This window comes from Oncorhynchus gorbuscha, linkage group LG19, assembly GCF_021184085.1.
Source record: "Oncorhynchus gorbuscha isolate QuinsamMale2020 ecotype Even-year linkage group LG19, OgorEven_v1.0, whole genome shotgun sequence".
In the NCBI taxonomy this organism is placed as follows: Eukaryota; Metazoa; Chordata; class Actinopteri; order Salmoniformes; family Salmonidae; genus Oncorhynchus; species Oncorhynchus gorbuscha.
This window is the reverse complement of record NC_060191.1, coordinates 34,669,830-34,694,974: the sequence shown is the minus strand read 5'-3', so window position 1 is coordinate 34,694,974 and position 25,145 is coordinate 34,669,830. Positions and strand designations below refer to the sequence as shown.

Here is a 25,145-nt window from a genome sequence, read left to right as displayed (position 1 = left end):
TGTCGCCCTGCAGTGAGATTGTACAAGGAATCCTAGCCTCTTTGTTTTGTAGAACTTGTCCCTTCCCTTCAGTCCTGGCTGGGCACATGTTGCATAATTTCCTCAGATTCCTGAGCTTCCCAGCATGACTCTTAGCCGCTTTGCTTCCTCTCCTCCCTCATTATTCCCCCTCATCTTCCCTCTTTCATTCTTCCCCTTTCACCCTCTCATCCAACCTTTCCTTCTCTCGGGCTTACATGGGAAACTCATGTGCCGACTCCTTACGTCAGTGGTTCCCAACCTTTTTTCGTTTACTGTACCGTCAACTGAATTTTGCTCTGTCCCGAGTACCCCGGAAGTACCCCCTCATGTGCATTTTACCAGTAAGCCAACGGGCTCATTAATATTCTTAACTACACCCTGTGGATATGCCAAGTACCCCCAGGGGTCCTAGTAACCCTGGTTGGGAACCACTGCCTTATATTATGCAAGAAGCATGTGGGCTGTCGTTGGTTTTCTATTGACATATTACATACCCAAATTAGATTAGTTGACAACTGTAAATATTTGGGTTTTGTAAACAAGTAAGAGTTATCTCCAATTTTATTTTTGTCAATTTCTTATCTAAGCTACACTGCATTTTGTTATGAATATAAGTGAAAGCATTTTCCCATTGATAAAATAATATGTAGAAAGCTGCATAGCCTACATGTGATCTCATATCAACACAAAGGCCCACTTGGAAATTGGCACCAGTAATGATGTACCTTTGGACCTTAGAGGCTTAACTCTTGGTTGTTTAGCCTAGGCCAACACCTTTTCTTGGCTGCAGTTTGTAGTGTGCTGTGTCTGTCCTTCTCTGCCCCTGTAGTTTGGGGTCATGACATGAACCCTGCCCTTTTAACTGTGTGTCTGTCTGAACTTCAGTCATGGACCTTGGGACTGCAGTCAGAGGCCACCATTTTGACCAGTGTGTTTACAGGGGGGAGCTGCTCTGCTCCACTTCACTTATGAAAACAACATGCCTCTAGGAGTTTGTGGTTTTTAGAATGACAACCTTGTTTTTGTTCTAAAAACTGTTCTTCAGCCACCTCCGTCCTTCATTATTTTTCTCTTTTGGAAACTGTAGGCTATTGAAGCACAATTTTTGCCTGAGGGATGGCTAGCTTCCCACATAAAACACCTATCACCCCTCTTAGCTGTTTTAAACAGGGCTGGCTGACGCTCATCACAAAATGCCTGATTACTTATAAATAGACAGGCCCGGTGGAGAGCCAGTTCAGTCATACTGTTTTTAGACCATGATATTACAATCCTTCTTTGCCTAACAATGCCTCAGCTACTGTGTTCAGTGGCATCACTGTTACAGTAAAGCTGTCTTGAAATTGAAGTGTTTTTTAAAAATGAACCTTTTATTTAACTAGGCAAGGCAGATAAGAACATATTCTAATCTACAATGATGGCCTAGGAACAGTGGGTGAACTGCATTCAGGGGCGGAACGACAGATTTGTACCTTGTCAGCTTGGTGATTCGATCTAGCAACCTTGCGGTTACTACTTGCTGTCACAATTAATTACAGATTAACACGTCACTAAGATGGACAAAAATATTTATCTTGCTTCCTCAGGAGTAGATGGCCCTTATGACCTGTTATGATGACACGTTAATTCACTTATAACAGATGTTAACCAGTTAAATTGGTGTAAAATGCAACCGTGCCTGCATCTAAAGGTGAAATCGCTCCACTTGGGCAGTGAGAGAGAGCCTCTCTGGTAACACAGGGGAAATTTCTAAGTGCCCTCTGTTAATTATTGACAAGCAGGCTAGCTCTAAATTAGCGTTGTTTCATAATCACGTTTCATGTGGTTCTGGGCACTTGATTCCCTGCTGTTGCTGGATCGACATCGTTACCAAATCCAGGCATGACTTTTCAGGAGGGAGAAAGTTGGAGGAGGGACGGAGGCACCACTGTGGTTGTTGGTTTCTTCTAGACAGCCAGGCCTGGACATTGTTTGCTTGTTTCTCATAGTCATGTGTGTCCCTGAGTGAGTGGGGCCAGATGTGGTCCAGGGGGAAAAGCAGCACTCAGTCTGAGATGGTCAGTCAGCTGCTGGCCTTGGATCAGCCCAGAGATGTCAGTCCAGTTGCTCAGGTGGGGGGGGGGATTTTAGAAACGGATCTTCCTTATTATCAAGCGTGGATTAATATAAGGTAGGTGGGTTCCTAGGCTTGGGTGATATATCTGGCTATAGCCACAGGATGATTTTTCAATACCCTCAATACTGGTTTTTTATTTTTATGTATTTGCAGCTAATTTAAGTAAATACCTGCATTTAACTTGTGCAATACGTTAGAAGATAAAGCACATCACATTAATTTCATCTGTCACATTTTTACATTATGAAGCTTACCATACTTCTCCAGAACAGTTGAGCCCAGTCACAGAAAAAAACATTAGTGCAACACGACAGAAGAGCTTCATTTTCATCAGATTACAACAGAAGTGCAATCAGTAAATGAGCATGCAACAGAAAGCAAGGTCTTTTTTGCAAAAACGATGCATGGCCATCATATTTCTAATGTTTATCATAGCAAGAATGTAGCGAGCTGCACTGACCAAATATATAAACGCAACATGTGAAGTGTTGGTCCCATGTTTCATGAGCTGAAATAAAAGATCCCAGAAATGTTGCATATGCACGAAAACCTTTTATTTCTCACAAATTTGTTTACATCCCTGTTAGTGAGCATTTCTTCTTTGCCAAAATAATGAATCCACCTGACGGGTATGGCATATCCAGAAGCTGATTGAAGAGCATGATCATTACACAGGTGCACCTTGTTTTGGGGACAATAAACAGCCACTCTAAATTGTGCAGTTTTGTCACAACACAATGCCACAGATGTCTGAAGTTTAGGTATTATGCAATTTGCATGCTGACTTCAGGAATGTCCACCAGAGCTGTTGCCAGATAATTTAATGGTAACTTATGGGGATGCACCGATATGACATTTTTGGCCGATATCCAATATTTTCCTTTCCAACAAACCCGATAACCAATATTAAACATTTGAGCGGCCTTTTAAGCATTCTAGTACGGTTAAATAGTTGAAACACACACACTGACCAAAAAGTAATTTTGATGGCATTTATGTACATCCCCATTACCAGTAAAACATCAACCTATTTATTTCACTTTCTTACTGGGCTGTTTAGTTCATTTGTTCAGTCGTTTCATTCTCAGACAGGATTTCATCATGCGTGTCAAACAGTGAAGTTTCAGCTCTGTCAGTGGCCTCTTCTGTCGTGGGTCCTCTTCCTCGGTGCACACTGTCACTGTGTCTGTTTCCATCTTATCCAGCTGTGTCTAACATTTCACATAAACCCTGTTTCTTGTCTGCATCGAAGTAGCGGTCCTTGTACCTAGCATCGAGCATGGTGGCGACACAGTAAAGAGGCTCAGAGAGAATGCCCCTGAATCATTTGTTCACAGCCTCTAGTAGAGTACTTTTGCCAGTTTTAACCCCATGGTCTGTGTAGGCAGGTTTGGCAGGCGTTTCAATGCCATGGCAGAGGGTATCACATCTGCTGCAGACTCAGTTGATGAGCTTATTTCTTGAGTCAGTAGTTCGAATGGAGCAAGGAGTGTATTCATTTTCTCAAATGCCATTGAAATGGCAGTAGCGGTATGAGAACCAGGAACATTTTTGTGCATGCAACATGACTTTCCTCAGTACGAAATCCTCGTCGACCCGCTGTGCTGTCAGACTCGGCATGCTCACTGAAATGTTCTTACTCTTTCAAATGACTGCTCGATTTTAACCTTTCTGGTGCAGGCGTTCTGCTAGGAACCCACCTCGACAACATCCGGTGAAATTGCAGAGCGCCAAATTCAAAATACAGAAAAAGTCACAAACATTCATAAAAAATACAAGTGTTATACATCGGCTTAAGGACTAACTTCTTGTTAGTCCAGCCGCTTTGTCAGATTTCAAAAAGGCTTTATGGCGAAAGCATACCATGCTATTATCTGAGGACAGCGCCCCCTCTTACAAAGGCATATAAACATTTTACAACCAAGTAAAGGAATTTCAAAAGTCAGAGATGGCGATTAAAATTAATCACTTATATTTTGAAGATCTTCATATGGTTAGAGTCCCAGCGACACAAATGTTATTTTTGTTCGATAAAGTCCCTCTTTATATCCCAAAAACTCTGTTTTGTTCAGTAATCCACTGGCTCAAAGGCAGTCAAAACATAAAGACGAATACATCCTAATAGTACCGGTAAAGTTCATCGAAACATGTCAAACGATGTTTATAATTAATCCTCAGGTTGTCAATTGTCTAAATAATCGATAATATTTCAAATAGAAAGGAAAAACAACAAAGGGCGCTCACTCGGTCACGGGCAAAACCAGCATTGCATGATTCTACAGTCCACTGAGAGAAAGGTCTCATTCTTCTTCATTTTTAAGAAAACAAGCCTGAAACAGTCTAAAAACTGTTGACATTTAGTGGAAGCCATAGGACCTACAAACTGGGTCCTAACCCATTATACTCTATAGGCATTCATTTGAAAATACCCACATCAAAAAAAATCCTACTTTCTGGATGGATTCTCATCAGGTTTTCGCCTGCCATATCAGTTATGTTATACTCACAGACATTATTTTAAAAGTTTTGGAAACTTTAGTGTTGTCTATCCAAATCTACCAATTATATGCATATCCTAGCTTCTGGGCCTGAGTAACAGGCAGTTTACTTTGGGCACGCTTCTCATCCAGATGTCGAAATACTGCCCCTAAGCCATAAGAAGTAAACTTGTTTAGTTTTTGGAAGAGTGCACTCAGTTCCCCTTTTGTTCTAAGTAGTCGCTCAATGTCTGATTCACTTTCAAATGAGTAATTAGGTTTGTGGTATTGAAAAATGTCAATTTGAAATCATAGCAGCACAAACATTGCCTATGGACTTTTTGTTCCTTTTGAAATGTAAAAATATATCCACACAGCAGACAGTGTGCTAGGTTAGGACTGCTGTGTTGCACGTGTAGCGCTGTACTCTTTTTGTGCTGTCATTACGTCATCTGTCTCCGTTATATAGCTATGCATGTCAGCTTTGACATTGGTTTTGTGTTAAACTAGACATGCCGATGTTAGCACTTTTATCTAGTATCGTCCGATTCCGATATGCTTACCCATATATTGTGCATCCCTATTAATTTCTCTACCATAAGCCGCCTCCAACATTTGTTTTAGGCAATTTGGCAGTACGTCCAACCGGCCTCACAACCGCAGACCTCATCTAACCACACCAGCCCAGGACCTCCACATCCGGCTTCTTCACCTGCGGGATCGTCAGAGACCAGCCACCTAGACAGCTGATGACTCTGTGGGTTTGCACAACCGAGGAATTTCTGCCCACACTGTCAGAAACCGTCTCAGGAAAGCTCATCTGCACAGAGATCCCGTGACAAGATCCTGAGGCCCATTTCTGTGCCATTCATCCCACACCATCACCTCCTGTTTCAGCATAATAATGCACAGCCCCATGTGTACACATTTCCTGGAAGCTGAAAATGTCCCAGTCCCTCTATGGCCTGCTTACTCACCAGACATGTCACCCATTGAGCATGTTTGGGATGCTCTGGATGTTCCCATTCCCGCCACTATCCAGGACCTTCACACAGCCATTGAATAGGAGTGGGACAACGTTCCACAGGCCACAATCAACAGCCTGATCAACTCTATGAGGAGTGGTGTCGTACTCCATGAAGCAAATGGTGGTCACACCAGAAGTTGTGGCATTTTATATTTTTGTTCAGTGTACATTTCCTATTGTTTGGCTAAAAGTTAATATTGCATTTTACTGGAGATATTTATGCTAGCTACACCGAGAAAGTACCGAAGATGATGTCTGCTGATGGAATGCTGTTTGAATTCTCATCCGAATGGAGAAGTGCGACTGAAGCACAGAACACAGAATTTTGCATTAACGCGACCCATACGTTTTTAAATCGCTAGCTATTAAGTAAGTGGCTGAATTAATAAGGTGACGGGGTGTCATATTGTGTTAGCCCCTGCTGTGTTTGAGAAGTCAAAGCCCTTTGGATGAGTATTCTGTATATTGATTTCCTTGCTTGTTTTATTTTATTCTCTTTGTTCTCGGCCCGTCTGCTCCTCCCCCATATTCTTCGAGCAGGCAGGCCTGTTGCCCTAGTGATTCCAGACTGCACACAGACCCGGTGTGTACACACGCTGTTCTTCCGTCATACAAGCATGCGTCAACTTTGTTCATTAGCACAATATCTCTTGTTCACATTCGCTTGTTCGCTCTTTTACTTGTGCTCATTTTGTTAGCATTTTGGTTAGACGCCCAATGGGCTTTTTTGCGGGATTTTTTGGCGCCCTGCTGTGTACTAAGCCGGTAATACCGTAAATGCCGTAATGAGAGAATGGTATGGAGATATGAATATCTGTATAAACTCAACCCTAGTTCCTACTATGTGAAATAGATTAACAACTACTTCCGCATGTGTTTCAGATGGATTCAGTTATCCATCGACCTATATTTCCTCCCATGTAAAGCTGTAGGGGGCTCCCTTTGTGAGATGTTGTCTTTCCATCTTGACCCTCCCCCAGCAGTAGTGCTGACCCCATTTAGTCGACTGGTCGATAGACTGTTGGTCATTTTTAGTCAAGCAGTCGCCAATGTATGTATATATATTTAATTATTTTATGGCACACAGGATAGGTGTCAATCAGACAGGTGTCTCACGCATGTCTCAGTGGACTAATCCATTGCAATGGCTCACCAGTATCAGTAGTACATTTACCGTTAATTCCCGTAATTTTTGTTAATGCATTCAATATTGTTATTATTTTACTGTTCTCATTGTTGGAGTGGACATGTTGTTTGAGGACCTCACAACCTAGGTTACACTTTGTGAGGAACAAGTAAAAAAAAAAAAAAATCACTTACGAATTGTCAATTTATGAATTGTCTTTTGTTTGTTAGCGCTCCTGTTAATCTTGAGTGAGGATGTGCACCTGATTATGCTTAAAGTAGGCCTAGGCTACTTGCCCTCCGCAAATGTAGGCCTATAAATGTGCCCATGTGGGAATCTGATAGTATTTCTGATTTGTTGTAACTCACCACCACTGTGGAGCTTCTAACAGCAAGTTAAGTTTGTTTTTACATCCATTGAGAATGACAATAGTTCCTCAACATAGCCTATTTGAAAAATCTTTCCAGCTCTCTTTCAATAATCACTCCTGGCCACTTCAATTCAGATCCAAGTTAATAGTTGATACAATGTTTCAAGTTCCTTGTAGACAGGCCAATTGTATAGCCATGTGATTTAGAGAGTATTTATTTATCAGGATATTGTCTACCTCCAGGCTACAATGTTTTTGTTGGCTTTATGTAGGCCGCTTTTACATAGTTGGCAATAACATAATTGTGATTAGTCACATGATGATTTTGAGGTATGACTATTTTTTAATTATATTTAACTGTGAAATTTAACCATGAAAATGTGCACATGAAAATCCTAACTGGCATGCAGGTTGGTAGAAATGGTCAAATAAATTGGTACTCCAAATGGGAAAGGTTGCCGACCCTTGGTTTAGCTTATTACCGGCAACTTCAGGAGCTTAACGGCAGAATCTGCGAAGGCCAGCAGCAGAGGGTCATGAACTTTTAAAAATTATTTATTTAAAAAAAATATTTTTTATCTCTGGCTCCCTCTTGAATCATTTGTCTTCATTCATTAATCACAGTGTTCTTAAAGCATCAAACAAGCTCCGTAACCTACATACAGTTGATTTTTTTTGAGAAACACATGGTGTGTCTATGTAGGGGGGAAAAATGGTTGAATGATCAGACGACTAGGTCGACCAAGATTTTATTTTATTGTGGACAGCCCCACCTAGCAGGCATCCATCCAGGGCACTGTCAGTATGGCTCTGATCTGTAGCATAGGCTGTTCTCTGGCATGGACCATGCGTTCTTCTCCCCCTGTGACCAGCGTCAGCTGTTATGTGTGACTGACGCTGCTGCCACCCTGTGCAGCATGGTGGTGTGAAATGGCAGGGATGAGGCCCGGGGAGAGGGGTTGTGCTATTTTAGACTCTCTTAACACTCAGTTGTTAAGTAGGCGTCAGTTCCAGTCCCGGCCCCCCTCCCTCCTGGAGGCTCGTCCAGAGGGCGACTGCTGGCTGGCTGACTGACTGACCATTCCTCCTCTCTATTCTATCTGAACCCTATGCCCAGTCCTGGTGACCTCTCAACTTTACAAAATGGCTGCTTTGCCATTTCTATTCCTCCTAGTCCCCTGAATGTGGGGGCCGATCGATACAGGTCACAGAATGAAATGGAGTGTCTATTAAAGAACCTGTGGTTTTGCATGGATTTTCTCAGTGACAAGTGCAGTTCCTCATCAGGTGTGCCAAGCTCTACTCTTTTTCTCCTCGTCTCCTTTTCATCCTTTGTCAACCCTGATTGTTAGACCACCTTGTCTATTGGCATGGCCCAGCAAGTCTCAATCTCACAATGTCATCCACACCCTGAGTCACAATCAGTGTTCACCCTTCAGCCACAATTGATTAGTTCAGGTGACTTTCACTTTCCATTGTGCCCTGACTATAAGTTAGTCAAACATTCATGCTTTCTCTTCCATGCTAATTTGTCGGTCATTGCAGAATGGTAATATTAATTGACAACCGAGATCATAGTTGTCTTTCAGAAGAGATTATTTACCATAGAACATCAGAAGTAATATGCTGTTATCTTCAAAGCAGCATTCAGTCGTGCCCCTACTCTCTCTCCTCCTTTCTTCTCCCTCCCGTTTTAAGTGAAGACAACCCTGTCCTCTGAAGTCTCAGTCCCACATGCGGTCCGTAGATGACTTGGATGCTCTAGCTAGTGCAGACAGGGTGGGACACCTGGTCCCAGTACCTTCACATACACTGTGCCCAGCATAGAATTAGAATGAGTAGAATGGACATGGCTCTAAAATCTACAGGAGATGTCATTGTCAACGCAATAGAAATGCATTGCTCCACATGTCAAACTGAGACCAGGCACAGAATTCTTACAGGTGTTGATAAACAAACGTTTAAACATGGACACAGCCGGTCCACCCTACCACAGAATATTTGCTTTTAATCTACTCAATCAAATTCTATGGCACCGACTGCTTTCCCTCTCTAACCCAGACAGTCTCCCTCAGCACTCTGCTCTATGCTCCTCCCAGCCAATGCGGTGAAGGGAAAATGCACTGCACCGATGGCGAGTGTGTGTTTGCACTTTGTTCCTTGTCAACAAGAGACCGAGAGAGGAGGAAAGGAGGGAGATTGACACGCAGGGAGAAGTTGTCAGACTGCACTTGGATTCATTAAGAAGTCTGCGTCTAGCTTGTTTTGCATTGGCTGTGCATAGTAAACCCCTCCAAAGCAGTAGTAGCGTAAACATACTCCTAATACTACTTATAATTTTCAATAGAGAACTATAGGCTGTATTTAAAAAATATGTTTTTACCCCCTTCTCTCCCCAATTTCTTGGTATTCAATTGGTAGTTAGTATTGTATCATCGCTGAAACTCCTGTACGGTGTCGGGAGAGGCAAAGGCCGAGAGCCGTGCATCCTCCGAAACACAACCAAGCCACACTGCTTCTTGACACAATGCCCCCTTAACCCGGAAGCCAGCCACACCAATGTGTCGGAGGAAACACCGTGCACCTGATGACTGTGGCAGCGTGCACTGCGTCTGGCCCGCCATGGATTATTATTTTTATTTTTTTTGTCCACGATGAGACAAGGACATCCCTGCCAGCCAAACCCTCCCCAAAGCCGGACGACGCTGGGCCAATTGTGCGCTGCCCCATGCGTCTCCCAGTCGCGGCCAGCTGCGACAGAGCCTGGACTCTAACCAGTATCTCTAGTGGCACAATGTAAACTGTATCTAGAGGTAAAAGGAGGCATTCCTGTCAGTTTAAAGGTCAGATTTGTTTAGACTGATTTTAAATGGCCGTTACAGTGCCTTCAAAAAGTATGCACACCCCTTGACATTTTGTTACAGCCTGAATTTAAAATGGATTCAATTGAGATTTTTGTCACTGGTCTACACACAATAACCCATAATGTCAAAGTGGAATTATGTTTTTCGACATTTTTAAAAATGAATTTAAAAAATAAAAGCTCTTGAGTTGATAAGTATTCAACCCCTTTGCAAGCCTAATAAATATTTTCAGCAGTAAAGTAGCTTAACAAGTCACATAAAAAGTTGCATGGATTCACTCAAGATTTGATTGACTACCTCATCTCTGTACCTCACACAAACAATTCTCTGTAAGTTCTCTCAGTTGAGCAGTGAATTTCATGCACAGATTCAACCACAAAGACCAGGGAGGTTTTCCGATGCCTCGCAAAGATGGGCACCATTTTTGGTAGCTTGGGTAAAAATAAAACAATGCAGACATTGAATATCCCTTTGAGAATGGTGAAGTTATTAATTACACTCTGGATGGTGTATCAATACACCCAGTCACTACAAAAATACAGGTGTCTTTCCTAATTCCGTTGCCAGAGAGAAAGGAAACCGCTGAGGGATCTCACCAATGAGGCCAATGGTTACATTTCTTTAGTCAGTTAAGAACAAATTCTTATTTTCAATGACGGCCTAGGAACAGTGGGTTAACTTAACTGCCTTGTTCAGGGGCATAATGACCAATTTTTACCTTGTCAGCTCGGGGATTCAATCTTGCAACCTTTCGGTTACTAGTCCAACGCTCTAACCATTAGACTACCTGCCGTCCCAGGCTGTGATTGGAAAAAACTGAGGATGGATCAATAACAGTAGTTACTACACAAACCTAAATGACCGAGTGTGAAGGACACCTGTACAGAATACAAATATTCCAAAACATGTGGCAAAGCAATTTATCTTTTTGTCCTGAATACTAAGTGTTGGGTTTGGGGCAAACTCAACACTGAGTACCACTCTTCATATTGTCAAACATGGTGGTGGCTGCATCATGTTATGGGCATGCTTATCATTTGCATGGACTAGGGAGTTTTTTTTTTCTCCGAAAAAGTTAAATGGAGCTAAGCACAGGCAAAATCCTAGAGGAAATCCTCTGTCTGCTTTCCAATAGACACTGGGGGACAAATTAACCTTTCAGTAAGACCGTAACCTAAAACACAAAGCCAAATATACACTGGAGTTGCTTACCACGAAGACAGTGAATGTTCCTGAGTGACCGTGTTAGTTTTGACTTAAATCTATGGCAAGACTTAAATGGCTGTCTAGCAATGATCAACAACCAGATTAACAGAGTTTAAAGAATAATGTACAAATATTGTACAATTCAGGTGTGCAAAGCTCTTAGAGACTTACCCAGAAAGACTCACAGCTGTAGTCGCTGCCAAAGGTGTTTCTAACGCATTGACTCAGGGTTGGGAATACTTAAAATAATCTATACATGTTTTCACTTTGTCATCATGAGGCCTTGTGTGCAGATGGGTGGGTAAGAGAATCAGTTTATTCCATTTTGAATTCGGGCTGTAACAGAAAAAATTTGCAATAAGTCAAGGGGTATGAATTCTTTCTGAAGACAGTGTAGGTTTCTGAGTAAATAACTACTGCACAATATAAAATGCCCACCAAGACTGGCCCAGAGCATTGTATTTAGACTGGCCCCTTCCCTGCTGCCCTACTGTTAGAGGAATTCTAAATTCCTCTGTATTTCTTCCCAATCAGAATTAAATACTCTGTCAATGCATTCGAAGGGATTGTAAGACCCTATATATTTATAAGAATGGACAGAGCCCCGGTCTTAAGTCAGGTAACAGCGTTTAATTCAAGAGAGTACTGACCCAAAATACAAAGAACATTACATTTTAAAGAGAAGATAAAAATGATGTCATTAGTTCTCACACTCTCTCTGATCCAATAGCACAGTGTCTTCAGGTCTGGAAATTGTCTCCTACTCCCCTCATAAAGCAAACATTCCAATCTGTCTAAAATACATTTTCTCCTCCACTAATGGAACATCAAAGAACATTCTTATCTTTCTGAAAAGATATATCCTCCTTCTCCCTTAAACCCGCAAGGTTCATTAGTTTTACCTACATTTTCAGTCCTAGTTTAACCAAAAACCCATACATTTCATACCATAACATAATAGTATTAAAACTTAATGGTTCTAATAATAATGTATACATAATTAATCCTTTCAACTATAATTTCCTCCAACACCTACCCAGACCACTAACTCAATAGGTATTGGTCCTCTCCGTTCAGGCCCCAGGAGAAGCGAGCAGGTTCTGCCTGTTTCACCAGGGCTCACTTTTTAATGCCTTCTAATTGTTTGAGTCCTCTTCATATGCCAGTCCAAATTGTCCCGCACTTGTTGTAGACTCTTAGGAGACTGTACTCCCTTTTGGCTTGTGCTTTTGTTCTAGTTCTACCAACCTGGCTAGCTAGTGCAAAGGGATCAGGGCCAAGTGTAACACTTACTAGGCTAATTCTATGCCGCACCCTCAGTAGAACTGCCTGCCTTCTACCCTCTTTCTCAGTGGCCTGCCTGTATTCCCTCCATTCTTCACCTCTGTCTCACTTCCACATATCTGCTTACCCTCTTTGTTCTCCTTCCACCTTTTGGCTCGCTCCGCTGAGTTCTGTGCTGTCAGCAGGGTTTAGCAGAGCTCCTCGGTCTCCATCCAAGTCTTTTTCTTTACTCCCGTCCTTTGTTCCTTCCTTCCCTTCGTTCCTTCCTTCCCTATCATCTCTTTCTACCTTACCTGCCTCACTGACTCTCGTTCAGTCCTGTCCTCTCCATGATGCAGTGGCCAATACCAATTTTCATTACTCCCATCCTCCCTTGTTCCCCTAATAATGTTTCTCTCATTCACCTCTGTACACTGCCATATAGGCCTACAGTGTGTTGCCGGAGGGATAGTGTAGTGATGGTGCAATGTCTCTGGTGTACAGTGCCTTCAGGAAGTATTCACACCCCTTGACTTTATCCACATTTTGTTGTGTTATAGCCTGAATTTTAAATGGATTCAATTGTGATTTGTTTTGTCACTGGCCTACACACACTACCCCATAATGTCAAAATGGAATCATGTTTTTAGAAAATTTTACAAATGAATTAAAAATGACAATTCAAATATCTTGAGTCAATAAGTATTCAACCCCTTTGTTATGGCAAGCCTAAATAAGTTCAGGAGTAAAAATGTGTTTGACTCGTCATTTAAGTTGCATGGACTCACTGTGTGCAATAAGTGTTTTAACATTATTTTTTAATGACTACCTCATCCCAGCCTCAGTTGAACAGTGAATTAATATTTATAGGTATGTGTTTGGGTAAAATGAACATTTTTGTTTCATTCTATAAACTACTGAAAACATTTTATCCTAAATTCTAAATAAAAAATATTGTCATTTAGAGCATTTTATTTGCAGAAAATGACAACTGGTCAAAATGACAATAAAGATCCAATGTTGTCAGACCTCGAATAATGCATCGAAAATAAGTTCATATACATTTTTAAACAACACAATACTGATGTGTTAACTTAGGAAGAGTTCAGAAATCAATATTTGGTGGCGTAACCCTGATTTTTCAATCACAGAGTTCATGCTTCTTGGCATGCTCTCCATTAGTCTTTTCATATTGATGTTGGGTGATTTTACGCCACATTCCAGAGGTTTTCAATGGGGTTCAGGTCTGGAGATTGATCTGGTGGTCCTCCATCCACACCTTGATTGACCTGGCTGTGAGGCATGGAGCACTGTCCTGGAAAAAACAATCCTCAGATTTGGGGAACATTGTCAGAGCAGATGGAAGCAAGTTTTCTTCCAGGGCAACATTGTATGTGGCTTGATTCACAGGTCTTTCACAAAGACCAATCTGCCTGATTCCAGCCTTGATGAAGCATCCCCAGATCATCACCAAATTTCAAATTGCGAGACCTGGAGAGGCTTACAAGACAGTGTCTTGCAACCACTGTGAAATTTGGCAGAGGATCGGTGATGATCTGGGGGTGCAAGGCTGGAATCTGGCAGATTCAAAAACAACTTGGCAGTTTAAAAATGGATGGGCATTTATATAAACTATTGTAAAATACTACATGCGGTCTAGTATGTTCGTACGCACAGAAGAAGCGTGATTTATCAAACAATCCCACGAGAGTCATGCGTACACCGGTAGGAGAGAACAATTGATAAATACCAATGGTTCTCAGCCTCGGTGATCGTGCACGACCTTGGCTATTTGCATTTCAAAATGATCCCTTTAAAACTCATGGGGAATATAAAACACCATACCGTGAGAGACAACGGCGCAAACAAAAGTGTCAAATCACTTTTCAGCGACTGAAATAGAGGTGCTATTGTCATAGGATGAGACGAGATGTTTTCTTTGACTTGCTCAGCTGTGGCTTTATCAGTAAAACATTTTTTACATTTTTTTTTATTTTTTATTGAGGACCATAAACCATCCATCCTCAACAGCTCCCTCCTGGAGGCGTAAAGGCCAACATTGCTGTTCTGCAGAATGAACAAGTCGTGCGTTCCACCGGGCCACCTTGCCAGCACATTCAGCAGCATCTTTTGCGCATCATATAACCTGTCACTTCCACATTGTGGAAGCCTGTTCTGTTCACATGGTAAAACTCATTTTGGGTTGGTGCTTTTATGGCGATGTGGGTGCAGTCTATTGGTCCGTTTTGGATTTGTGAACCCATTGATGGCAAAGAAAGCCCTCTGGCGATGGTGTACAAAAAATGTTATGTTACTGTTCTTTTTGCTGATGATTGCCTCCAAAACATTGGCTCATTGGGGCTGAGAGATTCCAGCTGAGAAGTGCATGTTGCCAAACACCCAAGGGTGGATAGCACCGGAATGGCATGTTTGCCTTTCTGAAGTAGGTTTTTCATCCTCGCAAAAATCTTAAGGTTGGCTCATCAGATATCGTTTCCCAAAACCAATCTGTACTTTCTGCAAAAAAGTCCCACCTCTCTCTAGAAACATGCTCTCTGCTAAATGCACAATGTGCCAAATCATCCAACAGAGCAAGATCAGCCATCTCATTCGATTTTTATAGTATTTCAAGAGTAGTTTCACTTTCACATGTGACTAATTCAACAAATTACTGTACTTTATATGCACTGATGTGGTCCAATTATATGATATCACTATATGTTCCATGAATTCATAATTAACCTTTCTAGGGTCAGCTAGTGGAACCCCTCGACAACATTCCGCTGAAAAGGCAGCGCGTAAAATTCAAAAGTATATATAACTTTCACCCATTAACAAGTCCAATACAGAAAATGGAAAAACTTCTTGTTAAATTGAAAAAATGATTTATTACTCTCTCAATTTCACAAATTTTCAACATTTTCCCCATTCCACGCCTTGACAAGCAAGTTCCCTTATTCCACCACTTGGCACTGCGTACTCATGGTCATGGCTGTGCATAAAGTTACGCTCTCTCTCAAGCGAACGTGTTCATATTGATAAATCTCACACCTCGAGTGGAAGTGATTACAAGCATGGCATACGCACAGATTCGTGCCTACGCATTATCGATAAATGAGGCCCCAGGTGTGTAAAGCTCTTAGACTTTCCCCAGAAAGACTCATAGCTATAATTGCTGCCAAATGTGATTGTGATGTATTGACACGGGGGGGGGGGTTGTTTACTTATCGAATTAAAATATATTTGTGTTTTATTTTTCATTAACCTTTAAAAAAAAAATTACAAAAAATCATTTTCATTCCATTCATAACAATGAAATGTGGAAAAAGTCAAGGGGTGTGAATACTTTCTGAAGGCACTGTACATAACTTATTTCTAATAGCATTTATTAGTTTTTCTTTCATATTCTGTTACCTAAGAGCTTAGTAAACACAATCAAATGATTATTTTTACAATGGCATATATGAGATGTATTTTTTTTTTTAAGACTTAGTGTTGACGTCCAAAATATTTGCCAATTGCTCGCCTGGTCCCTCAAGGCCAGGCATTTCTAGTGTTCATTTTTCGTGTTGGCCCGATTTGATTAGGAATCAGCAAGCTAAGCTCAGGAGCTGGGAGCGGAGGCTCTGCAGCAGCACTTGAGAACTTGTGCATTCCATGGTGGCTTAATGAAGGCTGGCCAATACCTGCAGTAGTGTTGTAATCGCATAGCAGCCCCAGAGACAGACTGTACAGGTTCTCTCATATTTTTTTGTCCACGCCTCGCCTGGCCACCAGCTCACCACTGAGGTGAATTCTGTCATTGTTTATAACGTGTAGCCCAATCAGGGACCGTCTGTTGAACATTTGCTTGAGCTCATAAAATATGGTTCAATGGCTCAAATACCTGCATTTGTGGTGAAGGGCTACATTGTTCCTGATGGGATATATTTAAATAAACCCAAATCTGCCAAACAAAGAAAAGGAATGCGAAAGAAAATCGATTGTCATCCAATTAATTTTGTTATTTCACAATAGTGCTAACAAACCCCACAGGTTTTTGTGCAGCCAGGTGCCGTACAAACACGTTATTGATGTCGGCAATAGATAATCCTAGTGACAGTACGTGTTGGTTTGTGCCTGCTGCCTGCAAATTTTTGTCATGTAAGGAGAGATAAAATGGTGTGTTTTGCTTGTCCTCGGAGCTCAGACAGACAGCATCTCCCTTTCAAACTGTATGTTGGTTTGTGCCTGCTGCCTGCAAATTTTTGTCATGTAAGGAGAGATAAAATGGTGTGTTTTGCTTGTCCTCGGAGCTCAGACAGACAGCATCTCCCTTTCAAACTGTATGTTGGTTTTAGGAGTCTAGTTTAGACCCAGGGATTGTGTGATACAGCCCCCCCCCCCCACCCCTCCATACAGTAGGGTTTGTGGTGCTTAAAGGTGAATTAGTGCTCAGTGCTGTTGCAGTAAAACCCACAGATTACTGGGGGAGGGGAGCAGCCCAGACTTTATGGCCCTGTAGCTTGTATTGCAAGTCTTTCCCTGCTTCTGTTGACCTTGAGCTGTACCTGGCCAGGCATCTATATGGTACAGTGTGGCCCCTGGCCTCAACAGAACACTCTCCCACTCCAACTCTAGTTCCTTACTTGCTGAGTTCTAGCGCTCTACTGTACTGAGAGTAGGTAACAAGGTGATCATGAATATTCCAGAATGTTGTATGTGTGTGCATGCTGTGAGAACCAGCGGAGTTTCTCCACCTCTGGGCTGTGGGAATGATGCTCTCTTCCTGCGCCTCACGTCTCTCTATCCCCCCCCCCTCCGGAAAGTGTTTACGCTCACTCTTGCTCTACAACAACACTGCAAGCTAGACCAAATTCTTATCCAAGGACACACACACACACACACACACACACACACACACACACACACACACACACACACACACACACACACACACACACACACACACACACACACACACACACACACACACACACGAGAGTGTTGACATGAGCTGACATGTACCTCAGTTCGAGTCTCACTTAGGCTTCACTTTCTAGAATGGAAGCGATATGTTCTATGTTGAGGTTGAATGTGTTTTTGGGTGTGACGTTGATGGCAAAAGAATGGTCTTAATTTGAGGGGGAGGGATCGTGACAGTCATTTCACAATCATGCTTCTAGAGATTTGGTTGGAAGGGAAGATGCTCGAGCTCTGTTAGTTTGAGGAGATCTCACAAGAGACTTATGTTGTATTTAGAGACAGGTGATTATTGAGTTGCTGCCTGCCCTGGATGTCCAGTCAGGTGGTTCTAATACAATCCAGCCTCTCCTGGATCAACAGGTCTGGGTGCACACGCACATAGCCTACACTCTTTCTTTCTCGCTCTGTCACACACACACAATGCACTCACTCGCCCTCTCTTCAGACACATTTTGTTTTTGACCGGCTTTTTAAAGCCTTGTCCCTCAGTTGTCCGCTCTGCCGTATCCTCATCAGTCCTGATATAGCCCAGTCTAGGCCTAACACCTGATGCCCTGAACCTTTTGCTCAGTGTGTGTGATTGAGCGGTAGGTGTGTTGCATAGGCAGCACAGCTCTGTTTATGTGCTTTCCAGGGCTCTTTAGAGCAGCCTGCCAGGCTGTTCTTTCATTCTGGGTCTGAAGGCTGGCAGAGCCTCATGGTACTGATCCCTGGCTGGGCCGGTCTGGCCTGCAGGAGAGCTTTAGTTCTGCTGCCATGGTCTGCTTCTATCTGCCTGCAGTTGCAGGTCATTAGAATTGGCACAGGAAGAGGACTGGGTTATAGGTGTTTGGAAATGGACTTTATCTGTTTTGATTACATGCTTTAGAGGGAAGCTAACACCTGAACTATAAGGTGGGTTTCTATCTCCGTCACACACACAGTGTTGTTGTCCGGTGGTGCTCTCTGGTCATGAGTTATTTGGGCTGTGATTGGAGCAGATCAGACAGCCGTGTGTGTGTGTGTGTGTGTGTGTGTGTGTGTGTGTGTGTGTGTGTGTGTTGGGGAACACTGAATAGTTGTCTCTACTGCAGACAGACAAAGCCACAGTATGTGACTCCCACTAGCAGATCACTTACACACACACCCTCTCATTCTCGCACTGTACACTGTACAGACTAACATCTGTTACACACACACACACACACACAGGCCTACACCCTGTGCATGTGGACACACACACACACTAACATGTTCGCACACATGATCTCTCTCTCTTAAGCACACACATGTCGACCCAGTAAGCCTAATTGTGGGATATTCCCTGGCGACTCATTGCTATTATTACATTGTCACTTGACCATGAATGGGTTAGAATGACTAAAGCCTCAGGTTTCCTAGAAGCCACTAGGACACAGTGTTATCTTTGTTGTGGATTCATATAAAAAAACTTGATGTGTTAAGATCCCACACTACGAAAATGTCCATGCAGCGCCTTAATGTCTGTGGTTGAACCATACTGTATGAAGTCAAACCACGCGGAGTCTGTATGCATTGCATTTTTATCTTCAACGTTCACCGCCTTACACAATCCTTAGCCTGGTCCCCTGTCTGTTTATGCTTTTGCGTGATTCATTGGCAAGCTAAACTTAAATTCCATTTGAAGTTGGCAGGAGACTGACTGGCACCCGGGCTAGGGATGACTGGCCTGTCACTCAGGAGTGGGGCTGGGTTAGAAGGAAGAGGCAGAAGTCAAATGAAGGGTGGGGAAGGGAAGAAAGGAGAGGGAGGAAGCGAAGAGAGGAGGCAATTTGTCTCACTTTAGCGTAAGTTGCCAAACTACTGATGGCAGCACAAAATATCAGACCTTTTGTGTGTGTGTGTGTGTGTGTGTGTGTGTGTGTGTGTGTGTGTGTGTGTGTGTGTGTGTGTGTGTGTGTGTGTGTGTGTGTGTGTGTGTGTGTGTGTGTGTGTGTGTGTGTGTGCGCACCCACCTCTACCCCTGTCCCGTTGTCTGCATTTCTCTCATTAGTCTCTCTGAGCTGAAACAATGGGGATAAATCTGCACCCCAGTCATCTGACGAGTTAGCTCTGAGCGAGATGGTATTGGGAGGCAGTCGGTCTCACACACACGGTGGACTCTTTAGAAATCTTCAGTATAGAGGCACCTTGGGGGGTATTTGGTATTTTATTAGGGTCCCCATTAGCTGTTGCAAAAGCAGCAGCTACTCTTGCTGGGGTCCACACAAAACATGAAACAGAACATTCATTGATAAAGGACAGATGCTACCCATCCCGGATCCGAGATCGTGACTACAGGCTCAAGCTGTAAACGCAAAATGCAAAAAATATTCTTAGAGATATTTAACCTCCACACATTAACAAGTCCAATAGCTCAAATGAAAGATAAACACCTTGTTCATCTACCCAGCAAGTCAGATTTCTAAAATGTTTTACGGTGAAAACACACCACATATTTATATTACAACACCACCGAAACAAAGACAAGAGGCAGCCATTTTGTCCCAGAAAATATCAAATTATAAAAGCAGGATTAAAAAATAAATCATTCACTAACCTTTTGAAAATCTTCATTAGATGACAGTAATAGGACATGGTACAAGGTACATTTGTTTTTTTTCAATAATATGCCATTTATATCCATAAATCTCTGTTTACAATGATGACATTTTCAAAAAATGCTACTCAAATGTCCGGATAAATGATGCTAGCTCCGACAGATAACGTCAGATAACAAGCAATACACATGACTAAATATACATGTTCTACATATAGTTACAAAGATACACTTCTTCTTAATGCAACCGCTGAGTTACATTTTTAACGTTACAGAATTCGTTCACTAGGCTATAATATGAGACGGCGCTCAGATATTAGCAGTATGTCTCCTCTACGTTTGGAGTCCACAGAAACCCAAAATAACCACATAAATATTCCCTTACCTTTGATGTTCTTCGATCAGAAGACGTGGAAGGAGTCATACTTACCCAATACATCGTTTGGTTTCAAGTTGTGTGTCTGTATTAGCATATGCTAACAGCTTCAGCTGAAATGCACCCAAAATGACTTCTGGTCCCGCACTCTTACGCATCAAAACTTCAAAATTACATATATGTCGACTAAACTGGTCAAACTAAGTGCAGAAACAAGCTTTAGTATGTTATAAACGTGTAAAACAATAATCAGCACGAACAGACAAACCGACATCAATTGGTACTTCATGGAAAAAGAGAGCGCACCAATTCAGACGTGCGCAATAGAGTGCATGTATTCTCGCGTGACCCGAACGTTTTATCCTGCCAAAAGACGAGGGCGCGCGTGATTCTCACAATGAACGCCCCATTTGAAAGCAGACATTGCGCTGAACACATACAAACTGTTCCCAGATCCGTAGCTGGTTGGGAAGGGTGGGGGCGATGACGTCAAAGTTGGCCCAACTTTTCTGTTGACAAGAGAGAGTTTGGGAGAAAGGCTGCCCTGAGAGTTCTACTTTACATACAGACATAATTTAAACGGTTTTAGAAACTTTAGAGTTTTCTATTCAATATAATTATTATATGCATATATTAGCAATTTTTGAAAAAAGAAAAAAGCTTTTTACTATGGGCACGCACTTCCTCCAAAGGGGGCAGTATTCAGCCCTAGGCTTAAGAGGTTAAGTTAAAAATTAAACTTAGTTTGTGTGCATGTATGCTGTCTTAATGAAATGTGGAAAAAGTCCAGGGGTGTGAGAGGCTTATTGTTTTTTTCCCTTTATTTAACTAGGCAAGTCACTTAAGAACACATTCTTATTTTCAATGACTGCCTAGGAACTGCCTTGTTCAGGGGCAGAACGACATATTTTTTACCTTGTCAGCTCGGGGATCTGATCTTGCAACCTTTCGGTTACTAGTCCAACGCTCTAACCACTAGACTACCTGCCGCCCCATGTAGCCTAGTGGGGTGTTGCTTTATCTGTTTAAAAAAAAGTTTTGTTGTTCATTTGAGCAATATGAGATGGGAATTCCATGCAATAATGGTTCTATATAATACTGTACGCTTTCTTGAATCTGTTCTGGATTTGGGACTGAAAAGGCCTCTGGTGGCTTATCTGGGGGGGTAAGTGTTTGTCAGTCAGCTGTGTGTAAATTGACTATGCAATTTAGAATTTCACATTGACTGCATCACTACTTTTGTCTCTCCTCAACTCTTAGGCAAGAGAGACTGGTATGCATAGTAGTTATATTAGCCCTCTGATTACAATGAAGAGCAAGATGTGCCATTGTGTTCTGGGGAAGGTCTTTCCTTGCAGCACTCGACCACACGAGTGGACAATAATCAAGATAAGACCAAACTAGAGCCTGCATGACATGCTTTTGTAAGTGCAGTGTCATAAAAGCAGAACTTCTCTTTATTACCATTGAATCTATATGTTTTGACCATGACAGTTTACAATCTAAGGTAACACCAAGTAATTTAGTATCCTCAACTTGTTCAACAGCCACACCATTCATTACTAGATTCTGCAGAGGTCTAGATCGTAGGGAATGATTTGTACCAAATACAATGCTCTTAGTTTTAAATGTTCAGGACCAATTTATTACGAGTTGACATTCCAAAACAGACTGCAACTCTTTAAGGGTTTCAGTGACTTCATTGGCTGTGGTTGTTGATGCATATATAGTTGAGTCATCATTTACATGTTTTGTTTGTTTGAAACGCATGTTTTGTTTGATGTCAATGGTAAAAAATTGAAAAGAGTAGAGGGCATAGAGCGCTGCCCTGAGGTACACCACACTTTGCATGTTTGACATTTAAAGAAGCTTCCATTTAGGAAAACCCTTTGACTTCTATTAGATAGCTCTGATATGACAGATATTGAAAAGCCATAACACATATATTTTCACAACAGCAGGTTATCGTCAATGTCAAAGGCTTTTATTATCAATTGATTTCAACCAATCATCAGTAGTTTGTCAGTGCAGTACATGTTGAGGACTTAAGCATGCTGAAAGTCTGTTCATTTGTTTACAGAGAAATAACATTGTTTTGATAAGAGCTGGCAGCAAGCTGATTGGTCTGCTGTTTAAAGCAGCCTCAACTGGTTCTAACACTCTTGGGTAGTGGAATGACTGGGTTCCCTCTGGCCTGAGGACAAAGACTTTCCTCTAAGCTAAGATTAAAGACATGACAGATAGGAGTGGCTATAGAGTCAGCTACCATCCTCAGTAGCTTTCCATCTAAGTTTTCAATGCCAGGATGTTTGTCATTATTGAGCGACAACAATAATTTTTCTACCTCTCCCACACTAACTTTACAAAATTCCAACTTGCAATACTTTCATTTATATATTTTTTTATGCATGAGTATGATGGCTCACTGTTCGTTGTCTGCACTTCCTGCCTAAGTTGCTAATGAAGGAATCAATTTAAATAATAGGCAACATCAAATGGTTTTGTGATGAATAAGCCATCTGATTCGATGAAAGATGGATTTGAATTTGTCTTTCTACCATTTACCATCAATCAATCAATCAAACAAATGTATTTATATAGCCCTTCTTACATAAGCTGATATCTCAGTGCTGTACAGAAACCTAGCCTTAAACCCCAAACCGCAAGCAATGCAGGTGTAGAAGCACGGTGGCTAGGAAATCCGTTTCTTAACATGTGCATGTTTATAAATAATTGGAAGAAGCAATTTCATAAATTCATCAAGTGCAGCATCTGGATGCTCCTTATTAATCACATCAGATCAACAAATATTTTCAACATTATCCACATAAATGTTTTGTATGATCTCTCACACTATTTTAGGCCCAGTTTTCAGAACTTTGGCTTTCCTGGATATAGCCACTATATTGTGATCACTGCATCCAGTGGGTACAGATACAGCTTTAGATCAAAGTTCTACAGTATTAGTAAAAATGGGATTAATACATGTGGATGATCTTGTTCCTGTAGTGTTTGTAAACACCCTGGTAGGTTGATTAATAACCTGATCCAGATTACAGGCACTGGTTACAGTGAAAAGCTTCCTCTTGAGTGGACAGCTTGATGAAAACCAGGCAATATTCATGTTTATTCTATTTACATCACATTTCAGAAGCATTATTTAGATACTGACTGTTAGCACTTGGTGGCCTATAGCAACACCCCCAAAAGAAAAGGCTTTAGATGTGCCAATAACAATTGACATAATATATTCTCTAAGCATTACAGGGATATATGTGTGCGTGTGTTGTGGGGTTGAAGCTATGAACCAATAGGCTTGTCTCTCTCTTTCCTTCCAGGCTTTTGGGAGGGTGGACAATGAGCCTGTCATAGTTGATATAAGCAATGTCCCCAGTTATTTCCTCTTCTGGCGCACAGCGTCCGCATAGTCCTCGTTGAAGAAGATAAATGTTCCTGTCAATTTCTTGGCTCTTTCCAGAACAGCTACCTTGTCCTTGAACCTCTGGAACTTTACCGCTATCGCCCTGGGCCTGTCACCTGGGCCGGTGGTGTGTTTTCCAGTTCCCTTTGTGCGCTCCACTTCAATCTTCCTGTAGTCCATCATCTGTTTCTTCGAGATAATTTCCCTCACTTTGTCCTCAGACTCTGTCCAGGTTCTCGTGGAGATTCTGCAATTCTGTCCACAACCATGTTCTGCCTTGATTGTCCCTCTGTTATTGTTGTCATGGATTCATATACAGTACTGATGTCCTCTCTCAATGACTTACAGATTGCTGTCCCAACTTGCCGTTATCCTGTTTATACTCATCGAGCTGACCCTGAAGAACTGCAAACTTCAGGTTCTGGACCTCTGGTCAGGTCGTCCATTATTTTATAAGTTGACTGCACCAGTATTTGACAGGACTTGGAAGTTATTTTCTTGTTGTAACAACTGCTTGTAGAACTCTTTTTGTTTTTGTGATAGAGCGACGCCACTGTCCTCAACGGTACTCCCGCCGGCTTTAGCTTGTGTCGTTGTAGCAAACTTTGTTATGCAGTTACTCTACGCAGTTCCAGACAGGGCATGTCACAGGGAAGATTTAAAAACAACAAACAGCAGGGATCTAGACAGCCACAAGCTCAGGAATATCTGCGGTCCCAGCCACAATAGCGAACCACATTGTGGGCTGCGTTCAAGCCCTCAAGAAAACCCTGCTAGCTAGTTAGCAGCTAGGCTAGTTGCTATGCCAAACAGCTCCTCAGACCCAGACTTGGTCAGCAGGATCTCTGGACAGATAGTAGCAGTCCCACCTACTGATGCTAACTACATCGCGGGATCCAAAAACAAAAGGTAGCTAGTTATTAAGAAACGTTTCAATAGACTTTCAAAAGTTTCCAAAACGACACACAGCGCTCTCCCTCGTTCTGCGGGGGTCTCCATGTTGTGCCCCTCTCTCCACTGAGGAGTCCGACGCAGTCTGAACACTGACACCAGCCATTTTATAGAGAGTGGATCCGATTGGCTTTGTTCCTTGTCCATTTGTTAAGGAGATGGCAAATCCCATATACTTACTGTCTCAAAATGCCACTTGTTTATGACTCACTCAGCCAATGTGTGAAATCACTGCATTTTTTTGGACTGTTTTAACTCACTTTGCTGCAAATGTTTTATAAAGGGGGAAAACATAACTAGAAAATGGGAGTGTTATGTCATTGTGTTGTCAATCGTACTGTGCTATGATGTGTGTGTGTGTGTGTGTGTGTGTGTGTGTGTGTGTGTGTGTGTGTGTGTGTGTGT

The 25,145-nt window shown here is 42.1% G+C and overlaps 1 protein-coding gene across 7 annotated transcripts in view; it reads left to right on the top strand.

Annotated features, from left to right (window-relative positions):
• LOC124004831 (protein phosphatase 1 regulatory subunit 37-like) overlaps positions 1-25,145 on the top strand; it is a 67,081-nt gene that overhangs the window by 5,783 nt on the left and 36,153 nt on the right. Inside the window, exon 1 of one of the 7 annotated variants that reach the window (XM_046313655.1) lies at positions 1,896-2,132. The exons of 5 other annotated variants lie outside the window; for them this stretch is intronic. The gene's annotated coding sequence lies outside the window, so the exon portion shown is untranslated. Of the gene's footprint in view, positions 1-1,895; positions 2,133-2,166; positions 2,192-25,145 lie in introns of those variants that run through there. One more of the 7 variants, XM_046313656.1, reaches the window with a different exon arrangement.